General features: G+C 26.8%; 1 protein-coding gene across 1 annotated transcript in view; it reads left to right on the top strand.

Moving 5' to 3' along the window:
- Positions 1-22,760, top strand: part of LOC113375310 (potassium voltage-gated channel protein Shaw-like) — a 227,974-nt gene that overhangs the window by 16,586 nt on the left and 188,628 nt on the right. The window lies entirely within an intron of this gene.

Below are 22,760 nucleotides of genomic sequence, written 5' to 3'. Positions count from 1 at the left end.
CCAAAAACTAATCACCTGTTCTCCCAATCATTACAAATTGAATGTTTTTCAGATAATTCAAATTGAATACTCGAAAATATTATGGCTTTTGTCGAAAACTAATCAGAACATCTTCCTATTTATAAGGATCGAATGTTTTTCGAAAAATTCAAATCGGTTGATCCGTGCGCCCGAAAACGTGGACAAAAAAATGCGGACATACTTATACATTTTTCTGAGGTATGCCAAAATGTTCAGAAACCTTCAAAACGTCGATAAATGCAAAAATTTTCATTTTCGATGTTTGGCCCATTACTATAACTACCCTACGTGAACTTAAGTATTACAAAATAGCTCAATAATAATAAATATAAAAGGCATAGCTGGTACTAGAAGGCAACAAAAATACGTAATAATAAATTATTACTATTGCATTTTATTAGTTTGATTTGCTCATATCTACGTATAATATATTTTGCTTTTAGAAAATACTCCGACCGGGTTAACGTGTTCGTTCTTTTTCAATTATGTGCACTCGGAAGACTTTTAATCACTCATAAAAGAATTTACTTTTTATTTATTAAGCCGATAATTTACACATATCGAGAAGTTCATGTAACTTGCCTCAAGGCAAAATGCCAATACCAATTAGTTTATTTTGTTTTTACATTCATCTATCCGTTTAGATAAATTAAATAAACACGCTATCAAACGACCCAAGATTCTGAATTTTGTTTTATATGCTTTAGCGATGAAGGAGTGTTCGATTCACAATAAGATTTCTAATTTAATATCTCAACACTAATTATTGATTTAAAAAAAAAATCTGTTTATTATATGTATTATTTCTTGTTATTTCTATTTTCTTGTATTATTATATACTATGTGCTTGATAGAAAACCTAAAGATGGAAATATATAAGTACGGTATATGAAGATACTTCTCCAGTAATAGTACTACCATTCTCTGTAGATATAGTAAAAAGGATATAAAAATCATATTTTCTAATAATGCCTTTCCTTCTAGCCGTTCCTGCAAAAAGTGTCCCAAATATGATCACAAAATAGAATTTACTGCATCGTTCTGAAAGGGTTTTACGATTTTTTAAAAGCTTATTATAAAATAAACTACGAAAATGTATACTCTATAAAGTACATCATGTACAAGATTATAGCAGCTGTGACATTATTTAGGAAAACGAATCAAGTTTAAATTTAATTGCTAGAAATACATCTGTTTAGAATGTTTTGCTTATCTAGAAGTTTTTGTATTATTTTCGAAAGTGATATAGAATATATTACTAAACATTTATAAAGTATTGGGTAGAGCGGGGCATAAAGGTTCGTGGGTAAAAAGGTCTACCAACAATCTCAAAAACAAGTTAAAATGTTTTTAATAACAATATTTGAAAGTAACCTTCATTTCATGATGAACGGCAATGCTTGAATATCCATAAAAAAATATTTTCTCTCGTTGTTAGTATTTTTTTTTGTTTAGAGCACTGTTGTTTACCTGACCTTAATATAATTTTCAAGTAAACGCTATTTTTTTATTTTAGAAAATGTACTATTAATTTTAAATCAAATTAAACAGTTTTTTATATAACCTCTATAAAAAATTACACGAAGGTGGGGTAAAAAATACCAACTAAACTTGTACTCTGGCAAAGATGTGAACGATAAAAAATAGTACATAAACAATTAAATTAATTTAAAGAAAGCCATTTTATAAGAAATAGATCAAATAAATAGTTGCTCCTACTCTATTGATGATATTATCTCTGTAACAAGTGGGCCCATGAAGTTTATATTTTGCAGTGCTTGAATAATGTAGGCATTATTTCGATGAATTTTCTTAAAATTGAAAATAAAGCATTGGGATTGTTTACCCTGACATTGGGCTCGGCCTATGGGGTAAGAAGAACCAGGTGCCTAAAAACAGTAAAAAAAAGCTTTACTAAACATAGTCAGATAGTTGTTTGCAATGTCTTATTTGTTGTAATATAATTTGTCTGTTTTCCACAATATAGTTATTGAAAGTCAAATGCACCTACTATTCTACTAAGTTTAATGAAATTTAAAAAAAAATGAATAAAATTGTACAGCTTTTGCATCGCTGTGACTTTGAAATTACAAGTGTTAATGTAAATCTTATATTAAAATATGTCAGTATTGTATCATTGATTTACTGAAAATCTTCTAGATGGGAAGCTAATATTTTTATGCATTTTCTAAACAACCATAAAATTTATTATAATAGTATTTAACTTGCATTCGATGCGTTTTGTAATGTTCTAACAAAAATGTAAATTGACTCTTCATATTTATATTAAAATGGGGATAAACGGTGCTATAATTATATGTTTATCAAGTTGTTGATCGAAAATATATAGTCATTAAAATTACTTTTGAAAAATATTTTTTTAATTATTTATTTATTATCTTTCATACTGGGCTACTCCAACCAACCAAATACTTAATGCTAATGCATATAATTTTAATACATGATTATTAAACATTAGGCTCTTTTTCACGAAATTCAAATTGAATCGAGACAAATATATATGATTTTTAATTATTTATAATTTCTATATAAATTTATAAATATTCAAGTTTAGTATTAGAATAATCTATTTTAGCGCTTGATTTTTGTTTACTTAGAAAAGTAGATACATAATTTTTTATAAATACTTGATACAATACATTATGCTTTTATTTAGCTTTTGTTACTAACAGAATAAACTGAATTCCACATCAAATTACAGACATTTATTATACACGTTGTAGCAATTGCGGTATTTGTTTGACCTACTGTTGGAAATGTTTCAGATATTCATATCTCGATTTGATTTTTGAATATGTTATATAATGTTTCATCAAAATTGTTTTCAGTATTGAAAACTTTTATATAAAAAGCAATATTTCATGTTTTTATTAGCTGAGTTCTTACATATTAGTTTCGAAACACGATGAAAAAGCTCAATTCAGCACTGTGAAAAGTTATTGCTCCTCTTACCATAATATATAATACATTTATGTAATAACGTTCACACAATATATACGTGAAAAAGATTATTATTTGTTAATGTGAAACTTATTTTATCAAATATTTATCAAACAAAAAATTTCTATTTAATCTATGAGATAATAGTATTATAACATGAGAAAATGACCATGTATTAATATTTATTAATATATGTAGAATACAAAAAATAAAATATTTAAACAAGTTTTAAACTAGTGCTGCATGGCATTGCGCCTTAAGGTAAATTGCTAAAACTTTCCGTACAAAAATTTTAATTTTTAAAAAAGTCTTGAAATTAATTGAAAACTTTGAAGAAACTAGATTTTTGAGCATTTTGACATATTTCTCAAAAAATTTCTTCTTTGAAAATTTGGATTTTTTTATATTTCTTGGAAAAATATAAGCATATAAACTTTTGAAAATTTGAACGCTGAGCAGAAACTAAATATCGAAGCGCATAAGCGCCGCATTGCAGTCTAATGGATAAACATACTGAACCCAAAGAAATGAAAACAAAATTTGTACTTGTTAATAAAATTTCTATAAAATGTTATAATTTGATGAGCATATGTCTAATGATCATTTTTAGCGCCAAATGGCAATTTCTTTACTTTTTTTTAATTAGATCTTTGGAAATCTGCCAAAAATTGAATCAATGAATTGAAAATGTTTTATAAATCATTCAATCCGGACGCTGTTTTATGTCAAAAACTAAATCACCATTTTTGCATATATTGTACCGTATTTTCAAACGGGCTGGACCTGTCGAAATCTATTCGGCACGTCTCCCCTTCAATACAAATCGAATGTCTTTTTCGTTGATCACGAAATCGACAAAAATTCGTATCTGCACATACACACATATCAAAAGTATGGCAAAATGTTCAAAAACCTTTACAACGTTAAAATATATGCAAATTTTTATTTTTAATTTGTTTGCGATTACTATATTTTATTATAACCTGCGAAAAGATAAAAAAATAATTATTTAAGATTCAAGTATAATTTTTTATTGAAAAATTATATATGGTTTTACGCGTAATACTTTAGAAAAGTCTCATTCACAATAACAGAACAATAAACTATTTTTTGAAACTAAAATTAAGATAAACAATTTTTGTATGCATTGCTAGAATATAACAAAAATGTATAGAATGTGAAGCGATCAGTTATAAAGTTACTTTTTATATGTTTCCCTTATATTTGTGCTACAGAGCAATCAATTAATATTTGGAAGTTTTACAAAAGCAATATTTTCTAAGATTATACCTTTTCATAAGTTTTAATAAAAAATAAAAAAATATTCTTATCATCGTTTAGAAAGCATTGTTGGGTGAAATTTTTGATACTCTTATGTAAGACTGCATAAAAAGTTGAGAGCATATTATTGATTTTGTGCATGTTATATATCAGCACACAAATTTCATGCATCTGCATCATATGTATCTAATTTTTCATTCCAATATATTTGACTCGTAGAGTTTTTGACTCGTAATATTTCATAGTCATATGTTCTTTTTATCTGTATATTAATTGATATTCTATGTTAATATAGTTGCAAAATAAAATTATATATATATATATATATATATATATATATAGAAATATTTCTCAAGCAGAGTATTGTTTTAAAAACCAAGTTTACATAATTAAATTTACAATTTGTAGCAACATCCATAAGGGTCTATTTATCACCAACTCCCAAAGCTTGTGGTTTAAGATCAGTATCAGACATTTCAGGAATGAATTCACTAGAAGGTTAAGCTCAAAATCAGTTCCGATCAGTTCAAATAACGTCCTAAGTATTTCAAACATAATGTAGGACGCAGAGATCCTATGCAATCAATACTACAAGTTTGTGAAATGTTGCCCTAAGAGTTCTTGTGTCTTACCTTACTATTCGCATCTCAAGTATTTGATCAGTATTCTCCATCACATGTAATTGAAATCCGAAGACAATGAATATGGACACCACCAGTGGGGTAGTTAATCGATATTCAAAATAAAACGAACATTTGAAAATTGTCAATTTAAGCTTTAGAAAATGTTTTGTCAGAAATGAGGTACTTAGGAATAGTCAAAAGTACAAAATCAGGTTTACTGAACTTTTTAATAGGCAAGCAAATAAGATGAAATCTATCAATATCATAACAGAAGAATTACATAAAATTATAATGCTCAATTAAAAGACTTTCAATAAGTTAAAATCCATTGTGCTTTTTTTTAGCACTTTTTTTCTACTTTAAGAAGAATTAATAAAATGTCTAATGCAGATAAATGATAGTGCATAAACAACTGAATTCATTTAAAGAAAGCAATTTTACAAGAAACTGCTTCAAATAAATAGTAATAATTCTCACTCTTTTGATGAAAATTTCTGACGAAATACCAGATCAACATTTTATACAGTGTTATACAAAAATGTACCTATGAAGTTTATATTTTGCATTGGTTGAATAATGTAGCTAATGTAGCTAATTGAAATTCAGACATTGGTCTTGTTTGCCTTGACATTGAAACCCGCCCATGGGGTAAAAAGGACCAGGCGACAAATTTTTCAAAAACAGCAAAAAAACACATTTCTACATTTAGGTATAAGTTTTACTGAACATGGTCAGATAGTTATTTGTTTGAAGTGTGTTATTTGTTGTAATATAGTTGGTTTGGTTTTCACAACATAATTAGTTGAAATTTATCAAATTCATTACAGAAGAATTATATCAAAATATAATGCACCATTAAAAGACTTTTAACAAGTTAAAATCCATTTTTTTTTTCTTTTTAGCACTGTCATTATTCTAAAGAGCTGCATCACTAGCTATGGTTTTTAGATAATTTTTTCTACTTTATGAAGAATTGATAAAATGTCTAATGCAGATAAATGATAAAGCAAAAAATGTGACTTGGAACATACAAATTCAATTTTAATCTGTTGAATCTATATTTTACAGTTATATATATATATATATATATATATATATATAATTATGTACGAGTAAAAATAATTAATTAAAATAATAAATGCAGCAAAACAATTATAAAGCGAAAAAGTAAATATAACAAAAAAGTCTTTGAAGTCCCAAGCAACAATGTTATTTCAAAGTAAAAAAATATTGAAAAAAATGTGTATAAATTAAAAATAAATACACTCTCTGAGCAAAATAGCTTTAACGATTTTTTCTTAATTTTTGCATTAATACAATTTTAATTAAAATACATAACGTAGCAGTAATATATATTATAAGAGAGTAGATTTTAATAAAAGAATATGATAGAGTAAACATCTAATTGCTTTTATAACAAAATACATAAATATTAATGTTATTTTTTTTAAGAATCGAGCTATGTAATAAACGAAACCGCTTAAGTTAGCATGATGCTTCAATGTTACATAAACGAATTATACTGTAAAAACCAAATGAACTACATCAAACATATAATAATATATAAAGTTATTTTACCTTTTTATAATTTGTCAATTGTCTCTTTTTACCTCGTAGGCGGGTAAAGTGGAATAGCTAGAGGGCAAACAAATTCAATGCCTTATTATTATTTGAAAAGTGATTTTACGTAATAATACCTACATTATTCAACCAATGCAAAATGTAAATTTTATGGGTACATAAAACATTTTTTACATTGCCAACACTGTATGTAACCTTGATCTGGCATTTTATCAGAAATATTCATCATCAGAGTTAACTAATAATTCATCTCATCTCTTGTAAAATAGCTTTTCACAACTTTATTCACTTCTTTATTCAGTATTCTTTATTGTTTACACTTTGCCAGGGGTTCGGTTGGTCTTTTTACCCCACGTGAGCTTTAGTAAAGAACATAAAAAAAACATTGAATCTAACACAAGAATAATAATACATATTATAAAACGATTAAATTTATATTACTTTAAAATTATATTCGTATACTAAACAACAGTGCTCACAACCAAAAAAAACCTAACAACAAAAGAAAATGCTTTTGATTTTTACGAATTGCCATTGATCTCCTGAGAGCGAAGTCTTAAGAAACAAAATGATGGCAAGTAATATCTTTTGCTTCATACTTTCAAATATTGTAGTAAAAAAAAACCTTTAAACTTCACTTATTTTTTTAGATATCTGTTGTGACCCTTTTACCTGCAGACCACAATCGATAAAAATTATTGAATTTATTTTAATATCAAACACTGGTAATAAAATAAATAATTAATTCAAATAAAATGTTAAAATATATAAAAAATCATAATTTAAAATAATTGAATAAGAACTAACAACTAGAACATCAGAAATAAAATAGCTACATCGGAATTATTCTTTGTAAAATTTATTTCGTATAGTATTCAAATAAAATTGCTCTTCAATATTATTAACTATGTATAACTGACTTAATTATAGCAATATCCAAGAAAGGAAATATTTAGAAAACGTCCAGTTAATATTTTATTTGTCGATCTTATTATATTTTGCGAATTATAACGTAGACACTCATATTATGAATAAGTTAGTGACAATTCCAAATAATGTGTCTAGACTCCATTAAGTACAGAATACGTTATTATCTTACATTGTTGCATCTTAGTACACAAACTAGAAAATTTGAAATGAATATTCGGTTGGAGATGCTTTTGCAATATATGTAATTGATTTTTTTATAACTTTACTACAAATAGTCACATGTTTGTTTTAACCGTTCATGCGTAAATGGGGAATATTTTGTGCGTAACAGCAGTTTTATTATCCTTTTGAATATATTTTAGAGCAAAATTTTGTATATGAGAGTATAATTGCTTTTTATTATACTATTTATAGTTCAATGATTTAATATTACTTTAAATGCACAAAAAATCATGATGTGACATATTCTTTTTGTACAAAATTTTGTATATGAGAGTATAATAGTTTTTAATAGTTCTTGTATTCATAGTTCAATGATTAAATATTACTTTAAATGTACAGAAAATTATGATGTATACCTTATATTCTTTTTGTACAAAATTTCCTTGAAAAATACTTGAATAAAACCAATAGTTTCAAACGTATTCTTGGTGATTATGTTAGAGTCTCGTAAACTAAACAACAGTGGTCACGACCAAAAAAACTAACAAAAAAAATATTTTTCTAGTAATGTCTGGTTATAAATCTTTTCTCCTCTACTTTCAAATACTGTTGATAAAAATTCTTAACTTTACTTTTACCTGCGGACTTTCAAGCTCCGTCCGACATTATCGAATAAATGTTTTTTGTCAATTCATTATGCCTAGTAAATCTCTTTTAAACAATTTTGGATAAACTTGGCTGGACTAAACGACTAAATAACTAATAGTTGATTTTTTACAATTTTAGAAAAACTGTAACATGAGTTCACAAAAATTCTAAAATAACGCAAACTTAGGAAAAGTGTGATAATTGCACAAAATCGTCAAAGTTTGAAATAATAGGTGAAAATTTTAAAAGATGCTAAATATGAATTGTTATTAAGATAAGCATTCATGCAAATTAAGAAGTTTTTGCAGCTTGATGAAATACCACTTACCCCTAGATATTATTTTACTTAAGCAAGTAGTTTGATGCACAAATGAAGACGATCATCATTTTAGTGTGTGTTACAAATCTTTCTATCGTGAATTGTACAGAGAAAATTTACAATGATGCCAATATTTAGACCATTCGAAAGTCTGCAAAAAATAAACGCCGTATGCTAATATTGTTTTTAAATGGAATTAACATCAATTTGTCACGATTACGAACAGAATGAACTAAAAGCGATTCTTTGCATTAAGAAAATCATCAACGTGAATGTGAAGTTGCCAAGGTTGTTCATTTGGGAGTCTCTAGATTATTTTAGGAAAGCAGCAAATCTATTTTTCTATAACTCATAACAGTTACGCTTAACACTTGATATTTATGATATTACCGACTGAAAAAACATCTATGTGTAACAAATTCCAGCTTCGAAGTTAATCGATAGCACCTGTTTTTACAAGATTAATTTTTAACTTCCCGTAGGGTAAGTTATAGTAATTGCAAAAAAATCGAAAATGAAAATTTTTATATATCTTTACGTTTCAGAGGTTTCTGAATATTTTGGCATACCTTAGAAAAAATGGATGTATGTGTGTGTGTGTGTGTGTGTGTGTGTGTGTGTGTGTGTATGTATGTATGTATGTATGTATGTATGTATGTATGTACGTGTGTGTATGTATGTGCGGATACAAATTTTCGTCGACGATTTCGGGAACACGGATCAACCGATTTGAATAATTCAAAAAACATTCGATTCGTATTGATAAGGAGACGTGCTGATTAGTTTTTGGCGAAGTCAGGTCTAGCCGTTCCAAAGATACGGGGCAAAAAGTGCCGAAAACGGTAACTCAGTTTTTAAGAGAACGGAGCGTCCGATTTTAATAATTCAAAAAACATTTTACTTGTATTGATAAGGTGAAGAACCGATCAAATTTTCATGAAGGCAGGTCCAGCGGTCTCGGAGATCTAATGAAAAAAGTAAAAAAAAATGCCATTTGGCGGTCAAAAATAATCATTAGACATATGCACATCAAATTATGAGATATTTTATAGAGATTTTAACAATAAGTATAATTTTGGCTTACATTCCTATGGGTTCCGTACCAATGTTTACGCGTTAGACGTCGACGCGGCGCTTACGCGGTTTGATATTTCGTCTTTATGCAGTTAAAGCAGTACGATTGCTTTGAAAAAAAGTTTAGATCTTTCAAAATATGTCAAAATAAAGAAAACATTTTTTTCCAAAAAAAAAAAATTAAAAAAAAAAATTAAAAAAAAATTTTTCTTTTTCAAAAAAAAGTAATTTTTGTCTAATTGTTTGTCAAAAATCTTATTTTTTCGAAGTAAATTTTTTTCAAAAATGTTAATCGTTTTTAAAAAAATAATAATTTTTGGTACGGGAAGTTCCAGCAATTTGCCTTGAGGCACGATGCCTTAATTGCCTTAAGACAGAATTCCACTTACAGCTAGTTCTTGAAATATTTCACAAGCAAACCTGACTAACGGATCCGTAAAACACGTCGTATATATATATATATATATATATATATATATATATATATATATATATATATATATATATTTATAACCTATACGTAATTATTTGAAAGCGCTTTGTTTAATTATGCATATAGAAGTAATATAATCTTGTCAACTATTTCAATTGCGATTAATTAAACAGTATAATTGTTTAATTAGATAAACAAATCAATTTGTTCTCATTGTTATATTATTCTGTCAAATATTTTTGTATATTAAATAAACTGGATATTTTATAAATGCCACTTTGAACTAGTTAAATTAGATTCAACCATTTTTTTTTAAGTAACTTTCATAAAAGCTTACACGTGAGTGGGGTAAAATGGACCATCTAAGCTTGGCAAGGTATAAACATTAAAAACAGTGAATAAAAAAGTAAATTAAGTTACATAAAGACAGTTTATAAGGAGTGAGTTTAATAAATATTTATTCCAAATTTGATAATTTTTTTCCTGACGAAATACAACATCGAGCTTACATACAGAGTTATCTCTATGAAAAATGTACCCATAAAATTTATATTTTGCATTGGATGAATAATGTAGCTTATATTTTGTAAAATCCCTTAGAAATTAAAAAAATTAGATATTGGGCCTGTTTGTCTCCTAACTGTCCAAATTTTTTGAGAAAGAGCAAAAAAGACATTTGTACAGTGATGATTTAGCTGTGAGTTTTTCTGACCTTAGCCAGATAGTAGTTTGATATGTGTTATTTGCTGTAATATAATTGGTTTAGTTTTCATAATATAATTCCACAAAGAGGTCCATTTTCACCAAGTCAAATTAGACCTTTGTGCCTCGCCCTACTCTATAATAGAGAAATATAAAATCTAAACAAAGGTTAATTACTTACGAAAAAATAAAAAAAAGGTTTACTAACTCCGAAATCACAAATAACAAAGGTTGAAAAAAAATAATATATGCAAATATAAATGTACATACTCTTACACGTGGTATATACATCATGAATATATCATGATGATTTACCTTATAAACTCGCTTATTCGGTTCATTCACAAAATGTAGAATAAAGTAATAAATAATGAAGAATAATTTGATAAAACACACTTTTAGCCGCACATTTTCTCTATGCACATCAATTATATTTTTATTATATGTGTGAAAAATTGAGATAGCATGGATCTGATATACAACTTCATACTAATATTGGTAAAAAAAATTCGAAGTTCATACAATTTAATACGCCACAATAATATTGATGTGAGATAGCAAATGCTTGTGATGTAATAAATAAATTTAAAAATCTACTACCATATTTCCTATCTATCGATTTCATAGCATCCGTTTATACAAGCGCAACAAAAGGAAGAGCTAAAGTAGATTTATTCATATATTTATATGGAAACTTGATCTAAACCGTATTTAGATAGTGGTGCAACGTTTTATAGGGAACGTTCTGAATGATTTAAGAAAGCAATATTAAAGAATGTTTGAAGTGATTAATAGCACCGATATTACACGGAATACACTTGTTAAAATGGCCTTTAAATCTTTATTTTGGACTCTGCAATGAAAAATGTTTATGGTTCAGCGCTGAGTCTACGCTTACGCTTACGCTAAATCATTTCCTACTGAATATTTTGAAAGATAAAAATTTACTTTTATTTTTGCCGAGTTAAATCATTTTTAAGACTTCTGCTCTGTGTAACGACTTGTGTGTACGAGTGTCACATATAATACACAGTGTCGTAAGAAAATGATCTAATTTGTTATTGCAATTTTAGGTCACTAGGTTCATAGTGTCACTTTGATTTTTTAAGTTCATTCTATTGATAATTATTGGAAAATTTTAATGTAAATTATAGTGTCCGTTTAATTGCACTTATGGGCAGCTCGCCGGCCCTTACAGCAGTGTCTCTCTCGCAGAAAACACGGCCGTAGCAAGAGTTAACAGACAAAACTGTTCTCAGTGTTAAATATCTCAGCTGTTATGTATTTCCTACTATTTTCAACAAAGTGGAAAAATGTTTTAATTTATATTTATGATAAAATTTTTACATATATCTAAATATTTTGTGATATATTGTGTCAGCGCTTCTGTAAGCTATTATAATATAACAGTAAAATATTTGAGACCATATATTCAAGTGAAACTGATATCACTACTGTCCGAGGTTTTCATTACTGCAGTACAAATGCATCAATGAATATAAATAGACAAATTCATTTATGTGTGACAATATCGGACTATAAGTTTATTTCTTTAAGTATAGAGGAGACTGGGTACGATGATGCCAATTTTTTGATCAGTCATAGTTTTTTTTTAATTTACTAGTTAGCTGGGAGAAAAAAATAGGTTAAAAAACAAAGCTTATATATAAAAAAACATTTTTTAAACAAAGTTACCAAGAAATCATGATGCAATATTATATTGGTTTGTTTCCCTTTAGTGGTTTGTCTTTTTTAAATTAGATTTCACTTTATCTGCTTATTGTTCACCCGAAAAGACCCACAAGCATATGTCACAACCGTATCCAACGCACACTTTTGGAAACAAATCATTATTATGGCTGCTGAAAGTAACAAAGTGATATATTTGTATACAAGTAACAGCAATTATTTAAAGAAATCGAACAAAGTAACATTTTTTACTTTATAAAAGCAATACGGTTTACGTAGTGCAGGTTACGGATCACGTTAGTGCAGGGCGAAGTCTTAATACATCAATGGAAACTTGTTCGAATAAACGTACTTCATCTTTTTCCTACTGGACCCTATCCCAAAATCAGAATAGTTTAGTTGTTATGGTGACTGCCAGTATCGTACCCTGGCCCAACCGTACCCAGTCTCCCCTACATGAAGTATATAAATATATAAATTCAGCTAATTTAGTTTAAGCAAAATTTGTTTCGTTAAAAACATAATTGTTTTGTGCATTTTATGAAGGCTTCAATTCTTCAATTCTCTTTAGAAGTGAATGAGTGTAGAAAATTTGTATATGTACTATATTATTATTATTATTATTATTATTATTACTTGAAATCTATTTCCTGAAAACTGTGAATGCATACTATTATTCATATTAAGTGGTTCTCATTTAGAGTAGAACTCATTCTATTCACAAAATACGTTTTTCTCAATTTTAAATTGATATATAATGCCTGTAGTTTTATTATTCTTGCAGCAAAACGGTATAATATACATCCACTACATAAATGATTGATAAAGCCATAAAATGCAATTCACAAATCATCAAATTGATGCTCTAGAAATTACGTAGCATTCTGCTCATTAAATGCAAATAGGCCAATTATTATACAGATTTTTTTCTAGCGGTTAATTTTCAGTTTCATATCTGCCGCTCGTAAAAATTATTGATGCGCTAAAAATGTAAATTTAATCGCAAAAGGCAAAGTAATAAATTGCAAATAATAAATTATAAAGCCTTTAATTATCATAAAAGTCAATAATGCATGGGGGCATTAGAACTAAATTATTAATTGACTATTATATCTATAAATTAGGGCTTTACAACTAAATTATAAAATTTGAATTATGTACAAATCTAATAATTTACAATGTGCTCATAAATTATATTCAATAGATGGCATGCTGTATATAGCTTTTGCACTTTTTAAATATAAGGGATAAGAAATATTTGTTATAATAAAATCTCAAAATAAATCTCTTCTACGAATCTTTTTATATGTTATTCTTTTTTATTGTATATAAATACACTAGCTTTATTGATTTGTAATTTGATATAGATATGCTATGAGATAAAATGTTATTTTATTAATATATGGGGAAATTCTCTAATTACATAATTCTAATTACTGATGACTTAAAATGCATATGAGGCAACCCGATTATCTCATTGAATTACTTATTGGTTGTCCGATATTACTATATGATCATACAATAGTTCACACTAGTTTTTTGGAACAATAGTTTTTATTTTTTCTCAAAAAAGATTGACTGTTGTAACAGATGGGCAGAAAAGCAGATAGGCGTTCAAAAAGAGCAAAACCAAAATAATAAATCTTCGTCAATTTTATGAAAACTCGAACTTAATTTAGAACAGATCAAAATTGACTAGAAAAATTTAGGGTATATTTAATAAAGTTTATAAAGAAAACTAAAAAAAAATTAAAGTATAGAGTTTAGTTGTTTGAAAACTTTTTAGTATAATGTAATTGCATAAAATACATTCCTTAGATTAATTTAGTTTTTCCGTAATTCCGTTCTCAAAGTACTAAATCAACAATTTGAACGTTAATGAATTCATTAAAGTATGGAATAGTTTGGGCAAGAACTTATAGAAATTTACAAGTTAATATAAATTGCATATTATCACAAAAAATCGGATATATAAAATTAAAATAAGCATATTTTGTCGAGAAATATAATAGTTATTACTTATTGTGAGGTAAGTTATAGTAATCACAAAAAAATCGTGAATGAAAATGTTTGCACATCTTTAGGTTTCAGTGGTTTCTGAACATTTTAGCATACCTTAGAAAGAATTGATATAAGTGATACGATATGGAGATCAACCGATTTGAATTATTCAAAAAAACGATTAGTTTTGCCAAAGGCAGTTCCAGCCATTCTGGAAATATTGGGCAGAAAACGCGAAGGCAACCAGTTTTTGAGAGAACTGCGCATCCGATTATAGTGATTCAAAAAGCATATTGCTTGTGTCGATGATGTTTGAGCATTATGTTTTTGTTCTTGTAGATATATTAGCACTTATATACGATTTATTAAATACGACGATAACAATAAATTACAGTAGTTTTAATAATTATTTTAAAATATTTAAAATAATTGTTACTCACTGATAAAATTTTTATTGATAATTGATTGATCAATTTGCCAATATTTAATTGTTGTGCGGGAAATTCCAGCAATTTACTTTTAAGTCATAATGCCATTCACCACTAGTTTATATCAATTTTATTTTATAATTAAGATTTCTATAATTTCATAGTTTTATGAATAATGATTAAAACTTAATTATATGAGACTAAATGGACAATCGCCATAAAACTGTATTGCGTACTAGAAATAAGTAGCCAAGACAGTTTTAAATAAATAAAAGTCAAACATATGATTCCATTTATGTATAACTTTGAATACTATTTTTCTGCCACGATTTCGAGGATAAAGCGATTTGAATATTTTATTTGTATTGATAGAGTGAAGACTTTGTTGGTATTTGTGAAAGTCAAGTTCAAGTTTAATAACTAGTATAAGTTTTGCGATATTTGATATCAACTTAAAAAATATTCTTATGATGTTCAAGCGTCGGAAAGAATTAAAAATATAAAAAAATGTTCAGAATCTCATTACCAAATTAAAGTTTTATTTTAAAAGTTCAAATTAAAAAAAAATTACAATCATAAAAAAATTTAAAAATCTCAATTATAATTTTGAGACCTTTTCGAAAAATTTTAGAATTAAAAAATTCCCTAATTCTCACATTTTGTGCGAATTTAAAATTTTTGTTCGTTTCATCAGTTTCTTAAAACACTACATCGGATTGAAATATAGGGAAAGTACGATCTCAATTGTTTATACTCATATTTGGTTAATTGACTAACTGACTGCGAATTTAAAATTTTTGTTTGTTTCATCAGTTTCTTAAAACACTACATCGGATTGAAATATAGGGGAAGTACGGTCTCAATTGTTTATACTCATAACTCGTTAATTGACTAATATAGTACCTACTTTAAGTATCAACTATAATAACATTTATTAAAGAAAAATACAGCCTATTACAAGAACCATTTTGCCCTCATTGTACGGACAATTTGATTGATAGGGTAAGGACATACTGAGATGCTATTTAAAAAAAAAAAAATAGTTCACTAGTAAGTTATTTCATCTTCTTTGGGACATTAGTACATGAAGCATGAACCCAAAGGGCACAATTCATACATAGTAACCAATTTTCACCTGGCCCAGAACGGAAAAAGAGCGTTTTGCAACAAATGCAAGTGTTTTTCTTTTACTTTTTTTTGCATAATTGGAGTTGAAATTAAAAACTAATCAGCTTTCACAGGATTTTTTTTCTTGTCCTTGAAAAACTTAAGAAATAGTTCAAAATAGTTAATAGTTATTTTGTCTATTATGTAATTGTTAAAAATTTAACAAATATTGATAATTAACAAAACATCTACAGAACACCTGATTAATGCAAAAAAATTAAAAGAAACCACTAGTACTGGCATAAGGCATTGCAATTATTATAAATATTTATAAATAGGTCACCATAAAACATGAGGAAATCACCTTTGAAATAAACTTTTTAAAGCGCGAAACACGTTTGAACTGGATTACTGGGACAAGACTGTGACAATGACGCTCAACATCTGGCAGGATCGTTATTATGGTATTCTTTCTTCATGTTATGCAGTCGCGGAAACGTTAATAAAACTATAGACAACTTTGAAAACAAAGTCCACTGTGTCATTTTGTTCATATATTCCATTTTGTCCATATTTTTCTTACTACTTAACCGTAAACGTTTTTACTAAATTTTTGTTAATTATTAATAAACTATTGTTATCAAATCCTAAAGTTGACAAAATTAATAAATTCTAAAAATCCTGCCATTTTAAATATTTTCATTATTTACATAAAATTGATGTTTTCATAATCATATGCATTATACGCGAGTGAATAAATTAACATAAATTAATTATTATTCATTACACTCGAAAAATTATTACAAATTACATACACAATGTACTTGATTATGATGTTTTATTAATTAATTATTGCATCAATTAAAAAAATTGAAAATAAAGTTTTTGTGCTCTTATATAATATTTATATTATAGGGTTTTGAAATTGATGCTTCACTATAGGTTCTCTCTGCTATATAAAAAAAATGTAAGAATTTTTTTTCTAAAAATAATTCAGTAAACATGTTATTACGCAGAGGGCGTGAAAATAATATCCAATCATTTGAAATATTTGAAGGAAGTGAATATAATATTCTCGAAAACAATGTATGCAAAGATATTTTAAGAACATATTTTTATCTGTAAAAAAACGCATAACTAAATATTCAATTTGCTATTCAATATAAGATGGATCAGATTGAAATGAAACGAGAGCTGTCATAAATCTTACATTTGACGCAATCTCTTTGCTCTTAGAAATTTTGACATTTTGATTGCACTTTGATATTGAACAGAACTAAAGTAGAACAACTTAACCAAATACTTCAGAACTTACAAGATTCGAATTACAGCATTCTAACTTTGTCTTTCTCAAATTTTACCAATTTTAATGAAATTTCAAATAAGTTACGATGAGCGTGCTGTAGGTATGTATTTCTATTTAAACGCTACAGTAGTAAAGGTATTTTAATTATGTTTAGAACTTCTTAATTAGGAAATTATACAAAATCTTATTTTTATACAGCGATCTTTTGGGTCAGAATTTAACTCTCTATAGACCGAATCTTTGTTACACATCATATAAATAATTATAACAATGCGTAGATATGTATCATACCACATTTTCATTGAATGTAGCATGTAACATTCTCATTATTTAATTTATATTTTTGCCGAAAGCCTGATTTAATTGATCTCATTTTAATTAATTATAGTGGTCTATAAATTTACAGAATCAATCTAATAATATGCAACTGCTAACAAAATTTGCACTAGAAATTAATTAAAATCGAGTAATTGTAATTAAATAGTAATTGATCAATTTTAATATATTTCAATGGTTTGATTGTATCATCAAGCACATAAGCTGTGAATACATATTGCAATTGCTAAATTCAAAAATCATTTCGTTTTAACTATCAAATTGATTGGTCAATTTTATGATAGATTTATAAACGATTATATTATATTGTTAATAAATGTTGATGTGCAACAATATTTTTCACTATAATTGTATAACCAAATAATCATGTAAATATCTGTAAAATCTAAAAATTCCATATAGATGTTTAAACTATTATGGTGCTAAGTTTTTACCACATATTACGCGAATAAAGCTAGATAATTGCAAACAATTTTTATATTTTTGTAACTTAACGTTGTAAACATGTAGATAATGAAGATTTGATAGAGTTCAAGTGTATATAATTTTTAATAAGGATAGTTTCCTACTACATTGTTGAGCACATATATATAAATTGGAAGAAAATGTAATTGAGAAAATGTTCTAATGGGATAAACAGAAATAAAATTATTTTTAGATTTAGTTCTAGATAGAAATCAGTTTTCTGCACTTTTGCAGGATGTTCATTTTTATTGCATTTCCCTGGATGCATTTAACGCTGGTGAGCAAAACTAAAATCGTGTTCAATTTGCAAGCGCTTATAATAGCAGTTTATTTTTATTCAAATATTTCATAGCTATCATGAAAAATAATATTTTCAAACTTATGAAAACGGCGAACTAAGAAAGATAATATGCTTTTGGAAAGCGTCTCATTAAAAATTGTAAACGTTATTTTTCTAAATTTAATAAACAAATAGAATAACATGCAAAAATATTTTTTTTTAGTTTGAACTACTTTTTTAAATTAATTTCTATCCAATTAGAATTTTTATCCAATAGAATAAATCTATGATATAGGATAGTGTTGAAATAAAGGTACGCTGATGCAAAAGTCTATCACAGATATCTCAAAAATGTAAAGTTAAAAATTTTTAAAAATAGTATTTGAAAGTAGAGGGATAATTTTGTACTAATTCTTACAATATCAGGAAATAAAAGGCATTGTTTAAAATTCTATAACAGAAGTATTATCTTTCGTTATTTTTGGTTGTGAGCAGTGTTGTTTAGTTTACGAGACCTTAATATAATTTTAAAGTATACGTCATTTGATTATTTTATAAGATGTATTATTGATTTTAAGTTAGATTCGACATTTTTTTTTATATAACTTCTATAAATACACGTGGGTGGGGTAAAAAGGACTAACTAAAGTTTTGCCCTGGCAAAGGTGTACACAATAGAGGATAGTAAATGAAGTAGATTGAATTTATTATAATAATTTTAAAATCTTAAATATATTGTTTGTACAAGAAAAAAATAAAATTGTATGAAAATAAGAAATATCTAAGCGTGATTTTTATTATTATTTTTAAATTTTGCAGATATTTTTTTTTGTATATAACTGTTATAAACTACAAATATGAACATAACACAATTCTAATATACTAGTTAGAATCGAAAATTCCGTGCTGTGTGCATTGTCTATATTAATGGAATGTTATTTGGACTAACCAAAACGTTTCAGTTATTTCTCCCAAAGCGTTGTAGATCCATCTATACATGCATACAAACATATAAGTTCCATATACACATGCATATGAGTTACACAAAAACGTACGTTTTTTGTCAAGAAGTTGTCAAAAGTTGGTCAAAATAATCATGATAAACTAATATGAAGAATTGATTTGTTCTACGGATACAAAGCAATAAAATAACACAGACTTAACTTAACCCTCTACGGGCTTAAATTGAGGTCACATCCCAAATGTTTCAATATTTTACCAAGTAATTATGACTTTTTTTTGTAATATGACGCAACGTTGTCAGGCCGCATAATTAATTATCACCAAAATATTTGCTCAAAAAGAGTTTTTTGTTTCTCATTTGCATATATAGACTTCTGTTTCCAGTTTTTTTTTTTCATTTAAAATCAAAATTTGGCCCTCAAAGTTAACCCTCTGTCAATTCTCTAGCATTATAACATATTCACAATAGATTATTATAAACGTATATGAAAAATTATAAAGCTTATCACATTTATACCATCAATTTTTCATGTTAAAAAATTTAGCGTTTTTATTTTTATGGAAATGTATACCTTAAAAAAAAAACTTGCAATTTATTTTCGATTCGTGTATTAGAACTATTGCACTGTCGTAATAGCGAAAACTGAGGTGCTATCATTTGCTCAAATATTTGTTTTTAACTTTTTAATAAATATTTTTATTAGACTTAAAGTTGAAACTATTTATAATACACTATTAACTTTTGTACTTATTATTTTATAGATAGTAGATCTGTTGGTCATATTTCAAAGATGTTTTTACGATTAAATCATTTTCAAATAATTATTTTGAACTTTTTGCCAAATTTTAATGTTACATACGAATTTGAACAGAGATTAAATTACTGTCACACAGAAGATGCCGTATAAAAAGTTTGATGTATTGTTCATAAACTGAAATGCTTTATTAAAAACTGAATGCAACGTAACTAAACACTAAATCATACACTGCAACTAATGTATTTATTAGTTGCAGAAGATCTTGTATAAAAATATCTCAAACCAATAGTAGTATTGCTTGTACCCGATTATTTCAATGTTGGACATTTTAGACAATATTCATTGTTTTACTGTAATGATTATTCCATTTTCCAATCTATTTCCATACAAAACTTTGCTTGAATTGCGTTCTATCTGAAAAACAATGTTAAGAGCTAAAACATTCAGAGAATTGTTTTCTATCAATTTGAACCATTTGAGACCTTATATATATATATATATATATATATATATATATATATATTCTTTAGGATACTAATTTATTTAAAAAGAATATTGAGACTGATACTAATAATTGATTAAGGCTCTTAATTTAAGCAAAGTTATTGCGGTAGTTAATCTAAAAAACTACTCTAGTTTTTATTTCGAATCTTAGTTCTTTAGTGTCGAAGGAAGTATTGCAGTATCTTGAGAGTTACTGCTTTTACTTCACTTGAACATTTTAGTTTTTTTGCTTTATATATTTTGTTCCGCCTTGTATAAAATATACTCATGATAGTTTGTTCCAATTCTTCAAACACTACTAAAATGTCTTTCTATTTATTGTATGTAACTCTATTGTAAAGCGTAATAAGGACAAATCTGCACTTTTAACTTCAAACTAAAAAATAGAAACAAATAATACAAAGTCAAGTTCTGTATAAGGAGGACAGTACAATAAAAGTAGTCGTACGTACACCTACTTTTATTATACGTTTATTCCTTCCTATAAAAAACTTGGCTTTTTTTGTAAGTATTATAGTAAGTGATATTGAATATATTTATTATATATTAATATATGAGTGAGTTAAGTATATTCGATATTTATTTTCGACAAATGGTTAAAATAATACGAATTGAAAGACAAACTTGCACCTAACACTTACACAGAGTAGATTATTATTTCAAAAAGCACGGCTTATTATTTCAAATTTTACATAATTTTCATAGTTAAACCATATGTACCAGGCTTATAATATTTTAGTGTGTTCATTAAAATTGGAAAAAAATGTTTTTAACAACTGTGAAAAAATGACCCGACCGATCTTTAACAAAAACATCAGCACGATTTCCGAATGATATCTTATGAAAAGATTTTGAAAGAAAAAAAGTGGTAGGTGTGAGTTTTTTTATACAAAAACGTGGACAAAAATTTTGCACTTTTCTACTTTTATAAGGCACGGATTGCCAATCGTTTGGCTTTAAAATTTATAAAATTGGTTCAGCTGTTTGTCAAAATACCGATTCTGTTTTTGTGATATTCAACAGAAAGGGACGAATTTCTAATGCTCGCTTATTTTTCTTATATTTTTCATATAATATTAAATACGAAGAAAATTTCTTGATATACAAGAAAAGTAAATTTACTTTTTTGCTTTACTATAGGAGGCTCTACTAGAGTAGGTAATACAATATAAGAAAAGGTTAATATTTTATATAGGGTAGGGCGGCGAATAAAAATCGAATTGAGCAACTATCTTATGAAAACCAAACTAATTATATCACAACAAATAACACATTTCAAACAAATAATTATCTGTATATATTCACCAAAAATCCCCTTTAATTTATCACTGTAGAAATGAGCTTTTTTTGCTGTTTTTCAAAAATTTGTCATCTTTTCCTTTACCCCATGGGTGGTTTAAAATGAGAAAGCCAGGGCGTAACAGATACAATGTTTTATTTTCAATTTTAGAGAAATTTTACTAAGTAATAGCTACATTATTCAACCAATGCAAAATATAAATTTCATAGGTACATGTTTACAGAGATAACACTGTATATAACCCTAATCTGGTATTTCTTCATAATTAAGCGTCGGCGAAGTTGGAATAACTATTTGTTTAACTTTTCTTCTCTCTTGTGAATTATTTTAACATAATTTATTTTCTTATTTACTATTTTTTATTGTTTACACCTTTAGTGATTTACAGTGATTAAGAAGGCTGAGGTGATCCTTTTTAGACAAAAAACTGTTTAATCTAACTTAAAAATAACAATACATCTTATAGAACATTTAAATAACGTAGACTTAAAAATTACTTGAAAATCTTGTAAACTAAACAACAGTGCTCACGACCAAAAAAACTAACAATGAAAGAAAATACTTTTGTCAAGGATGTTCAAACATTGTCCTTTATCGCCTGAAAGTGCCGTTGTAAGAATCAAGGTGATGCCTGATTATACATCTTTACCCTCTACGTTCAAATATTGTTGTTGAAAAATTCGTAACTTTACTTATTTTTGAGATATTGTTAGAGTATCTTTTTACCAGCGGACCTTTAATCCCTGCTCTAACCTGCATGCAAATCCATATAATGAATTATTTTTTAAATCAACTAGTGGTGCACTTCCCGTACCAAAAATAAATTTTTCGCTTTTTGAAAAAAGAAGTTTGCATTATTTAAAAAAATATTTTGGAAATTTTGAACTT

Source organism: Ctenocephalides felis, unplaced genomic scaffold (assembly GCF_003426905.1).
Source record: "Ctenocephalides felis isolate EL2017-DRISC unplaced genomic scaffold, ASM342690v1 CF-g0.4_SCAFFOLD_01886, whole genome shotgun sequence".
NCBI lineage: Eukaryota > Metazoa > Arthropoda > Insecta > Siphonaptera > Pulicidae > Ctenocephalides > Ctenocephalides felis.
The sequence above is the reverse complement of the archived record's forward strand: the minus strand, read 5'-3'. Positions and strand labels throughout refer to the sequence as shown.